This window comes from Salvelinus sp. IW2-2015, unplaced genomic scaffold, assembly GCF_002910315.2.
Source record: "Salvelinus sp. IW2-2015 unplaced genomic scaffold, ASM291031v2 Un_scaffold3205, whole genome shotgun sequence".
Classification (NCBI taxonomy): domain Eukaryota; kingdom Metazoa; phylum Chordata; class Actinopteri; order Salmoniformes; family Salmonidae; genus Salvelinus; species Salvelinus sp. IW2-2015.
The window spans coordinates 53,228-58,590 of record NW_019944492.1 but is presented as its reverse complement, the minus strand read 5'-3'; the positions used below and the strand labels follow the sequence as shown (position 1 = coordinate 58,590).

At 46.5% G+C, this 5,363-nt stretch overlaps 1 protein-coding gene across 1 annotated transcript in view; it reads right to left on the bottom strand.

The window, feature by feature from the left end:
- The window catches only part of LOC112075505 (rho GTPase-activating protein 42), a gene marked incomplete at its 3' end in the record, with an annotated part of 74,602 nt that overhangs the window by 19,834 nt on the left and 49,405 nt on the right, over nt 1–5,363 (bottom strand). The window lies entirely within an intron of this gene.

The following is a 5,363-nucleotide window of genomic DNA, read 5'->3' as shown; positions in this document are numbered from 1 at the left end:
GACCTATCAGAAACAAGTTCTATGTATTCTTTAACAGATCAATGTAGATTTGTCTGAGACCCATCTAAATCCTATTGTAATTGGTCTGAGACCCATTAAATCTATTAATTGTCTGAAACATATCTATTATTGAGACCCATTAAAGCTATGTTATTTTCTGAGATCCATTAAATCAAAATGTATTGTCTGAGACCCATTAAACTCTGTATGTATTGTCTGAGACCTCATTAAATCTATGTAATTGTCTGAACCCATTAATCTATGTTATTGTTCGAGACCCATTAAATCTATTGTTATTGTCTGAGACCCATTAAATCTATGTTATTGTCTGAGACCATTAAATCTATGTAAATGTCTGAGACCCATTAAATCTATGTTATTGTCTGAGACCCATTAAATCTATGTAATTGTCTGGGACCATTAAATCTATGTTATGTCTGAGACCCATTAAATCTATGAAATTGTCTGAGACCCATTAAATCTATGTAATTGTCTGAGACCCATTAAATCTATGTTATTGTCTGAGACCCATTAATCTATGAAATTGGCTGAGACCCATTAAATCTATGTTATTGTCTGAGACCCATTAAATCTATGTTATTGTCTAGACGCATTAAATCTATGAAATTTCTGAGACCATTAACTCTATGTTATTGTCTGAGACCCATTAAAGTCTATGTTTTTGTCTGAGACCCAATTATAATTCTATGTAATCTCTTGGAACATGAAAAAGCTCTCCTGCCCATGTGTCTTTAATCCTATTGTTTGTCTGAAGTGCTGTTACTATTTCATAGATGTACCCTGCTAGTATTCCAATAGCTTCTGTTATTCAGTCAATAAAAAGCTTCTACAAAGACAGCCCGAGGCGCTGTGCCGTGCCTGCTCCTCCCGGCTGATAAAGAATCAGGAATCAGCTCTCTATCTGGCAGACTAAATTACCAAATAAACACATTATGAATGTGTCAAAATAGCACCCTATTCCTATATAGTGCACGTAATTTGACTTGAGCCCTATGTCCCTATGAGAGAGATAAAGAGAGGAAAGAAGTGAAGTGATGAGGACACCTGGGTAAGCACGGAGCGCGGCAGCGGGTCTAAAGCGCACTGCTCCAGAATGCGGCAGCGGGTCTATAAGGCACTGCTCCAGGGCGGCGCAGCGTCTAAGGCACTGCTCCAGGGCGGCGCAGCGGTCTAAGGCACTGCTCCAGAGTGGCGCAGCGCTAAGGACTGCTCCAGCGGCGCAGCGGTCCCTACAGGGCATGCCAGGCGTCCGCGCAGCGGCTAAGGCAATGCTCCAGAGTGGCGCAGCGTCTAAGGCACTGCTCCAGAGCGCGCAGCGGTCTAAGGCACTTCTCCCGAGCGACGCGAGTGGTCTATAGGCACTTCTCCCAGCGACGCACGCAGCGGTCTAAGGCACTGCCCAGAGCGGCGCAGCGGTCTAAGCACTGTCCCGAGTGCGCAGCGGTCTAAGGCACTGCTCCACGGGCGCGCAGCGGTCTAAGGCACTGCTCCAGGCGGCGCAGCGCTAAGGCACTGCTCCCCGACGCGCAGCTGTCTAAGGCACCTGCTCAGAGCGGCGCAGCGGTCTAAGGCACTGCTCCAGCGGCGGCGCAGCGGTCTAAGCACTGCTCCAGGCGGCGCAGCGTCTAAGGCACTGCTCCCGAGCGCGCGGACACGCGGTCCTAAGGCACTGCTCCAGAGTGGCGCAGCGGTTTAAGGCACTGCTCCAGGGCGCGCAGCGGTCTAAGAACACTGCTCCCGAGCGCGCAGCGGTCTAAGCACTGCTCCCGAGCGGCAGCGGTCTAAGGCACTGCATTCAGCACGAGAGACGTCACTACAGACCCTGGTTCGTATCCAGGTTGTATCACTAGCACCGTGAGTCCCCATAGGGCGGTGCCACCAATTGGCCCAGTGTCGTCCTGGTTAGGTTTGGCCGGGAAGCCATTGATGTAAATAAGAATATGTTCTAACTGACTTGCCTAGTTGAAAAAAGGTTAAATCAAATACATAATTGTAGTTGATGATCCCTGGGCTACTTATATAGTGCTATTCAGTGGATATGTGCTGTTTTAGTTCCCTGGCTACTGTATACTAGTCTATTCCAGTGGAATATGTGCTGTTTAACCCGGCTCTGTAAATAGTCCTATCAGTGGATGATTGTCTGTTTGGATCCCTGGCACAAGGTTAAATGTGGCTATGCCGTTTTTTCCTTCTGCATGATGGTGGGAGAAGCCAAAGAAAAAGTAATCATGAAGTTTTGGACAACAAGTGAGTGCTCTTGATAAGTCATTAATTTACAAGTGAGCAATTTTCGTCCAAAAAGAACAATGATTTGCAGGAATGGGTGTTTTTTTTAGGGGGGGGGGATTGTGTATAGTTTGACATTTGTAATGTTAAACCAAACCGTCCCAAAATTATAATAAGAACAATGTAACAACCTAACGGAACTGAATACTCAGTAACGATCGTCCGAAAGAGTTGGACGAGAAGGAGAGAGTACACCGCTTTCGTTCCGGTCTCGTTGAGGAGACTTGACCGATATTGACCTCGATCGTCCGTCCTCTACGTTCCCTATCACACTCAAACTGGAACTCCTGAGGACGAGGCAGAATCTTGCTGCGACCAGCAAGACAGGACGACTGGAGGAGAGAGGGGTTGTGTCATGTCATAATTGTCTGAGACCCATTAAATCTATGTTATTGTCTGAGACCCATTAAATCTATGTAATTCTTGGAAACATGAAAAAGCTCTCCTGCCACTGTGTCTTTAATCCTATTGTTTGTCTGAAGTGCTGTTACGTATTCATAGATGTACCCTGCTATGTATTCCCAATAGCTTCTGTTAGTCAGTCAATAAAAAGCTTTCCAAAAGAAGCCCGAGGCGCTGTGGCCCGTGCCTGCTCCTCCCGCTGCCATAGAATCAGGAATCAGCTCTGTCTATCTGGGCAGACTAAATTACCAAATAAACACATTATGAATGTGTCAAAATAGCACCCTATTCCCTATATAGTGCACTAATTTTGACTTGAGCCCTATGTCCCTATGAGAGAGATAAAAAGAGAGGAAGAGGAAGTGAGAGGACGACTGGGTAACAGGAGCGGCGCAGCGGTCTAAGGCACTGCTCCAGAGCATCGCGCGCGCTCGGAGCAGTGGCTTAGACCGCTGCGCCGCCTGGAGCAGTGCCTAGATAGACCGCTGGCGCCGCCACTTGGAGCAGTGCCTTAGACCGCTGCGCCGCTGGAGCAGTGCTTAGACGCAGTGCGCGTCGGGAGCAGTGCCTTAGACGCTGCGCCGCCCTGGAGCAGTGCCTTAGACCGCTGCGCCGCCGTGGAACAGTGCCTTAGACCGCTGCGCAGTCGGGAAGCAGTGCTTAGACGCCTGCGCCGCCTCTGGGAGCAGTGCCCTTAGACCGCCGTGCGTCGCTACGGGAGAAGTGCCTCATAGACCAGCTGCGTCGCTCGGGAGAAGTGTCCTTAGACCGCTGCGCGCTCTGGAGGCAGTGCCTTAGACCGCTGCGCCACTCTGGAGCAAGTGCCTTAGACCGCTGCGCGGCCCTTGGAGCAGTGCCTTAGACCGCTGCGCCGCTGGAGCAGTCCTTAGACGCTCGCCGCCACTCGTGGAGCAGTGCCTTAAGACCGCTGCGCCGCCCTGGAGCAGTTGCCTAGACCAGCTGCGCCGCCCTGGAGCAGTGCTCTAGACCCGTGCGCGCATTCTGGGAGCAGTGCCCTTAAGACCCGCTGCCGCCGCTCCTGTTACCCAGTCGTCCTCTACATTCCTCTTCCTCTTCTTTTTATCTCCTCATAGGGACATTAGGGCTCAAGTCAAAATTACGTGCACTATATAGGAAAGTAGGTGCTATTTTGACAACATTCATAATGTGTTTATTTGGTAAAGTTAGTCGCCAGATAGACAGAGCTGATCCTGATTCTATGGAGCGGAGGAGAGCAGGCACGGCACAGGCGCCTCGGGCTTCTTTTGGAAAGCTTTTTATTGACTGACTAACAGAAGCCTATTGGGAATACATAGCAGGGTACAATCTATGAATACTAACAGCACTTCAGACAAAAACAATAGGATTAAAGACACAGGTGGCAGGAGAGCTTTTTCATGGTTCCAAGATTACATAGATTTAATGGGACTTCAGACAATAACATAGACTTTAATGGTCTCAGACAATAACATAGAATGTTAATGGTCTCAGAAAATTTCATACTAGATTTAAAGGGTCTCAGACAATAACATAGATTTAATGGGTTCAGGACAATAACATAGATTTAAGGGTCTCAGACAATTTCATAGATTAATGGGTTCTCAGACAATAACATAAGATTTAATGGGTGTCAGACAATTTACATAGATTTAATGGTCTCAGACAATTTCATAGATTTAATGGGTCTAGACATAACATAGATTTAATGGTCTCAGACAATTACATAGATGTAATGGGTCTCAGACAATACATAGATTAATGGTCTCGAGACATTTACGATTAGATAGTTAATGGTCTCGCAACTGATAAATGGTCTCAGACATTAATAGATTTAATGGGCTCTCAGACAATAACATAGAGTTTAATGGGTTCAGACAATTACATGATTTAATGGTCTCAGACAATCTACAGAAGTTTAATGGGTTTCAGACAATTACATTGATTTAATGGATCTCAGACAATAACATAGCTTTAATGGGTCTGACAATTAATAGATTTTAATGGTTCTCAGACCAATTAATAGATTTAATGGGTCTCAGACAATTACTCTGACTTATTTTCAAAGAATTACATAGAACTTGTTTTCTGATAGTCTCCGTTGTTGTTTAGTTGTATAGCGCCATTGTACACCTTTGCATTGTGTTGGGATGAATTCAGAGTGTTCGATACTGGTTTTAAAACAGATACCACTTTTTCAAGTGTGATCCCTTGCCACCATTCCCAAACAGCGAAAGGCAAGATAGCAGAATTACTATCCGAGGAGAAAAGATGTGATCGTCTGGCCACTCAATGGTAATGTTGTTCTCTCTGACTGACTTGACTGGACCCAGACAGTAACCCATAAGTTCTTGATGCACCATAGGACCAATCTACTTTGATGCTCCCCCTTTCCCCGAGTCACAGGAGCCTGTCTCGCGTGGTTTCCTAAATAGCATCCTATTCCCTATATAGTGCGCTACTTTTGACCAGAGGGCCTATGGCTCTGATTAGGGCTCTGCGAACAGGGTGCTTGGGATACAGCCTCTGTCTGTAGGACAGACGGGTTCAACTGACCTTGTATTGATTTCCATTCTCCACTTCCTGTAGTAGCAATTCAAAATCCTACACATTATTACATCCAGTAATCACAGAATCAATGGGGACAACCTAGACAA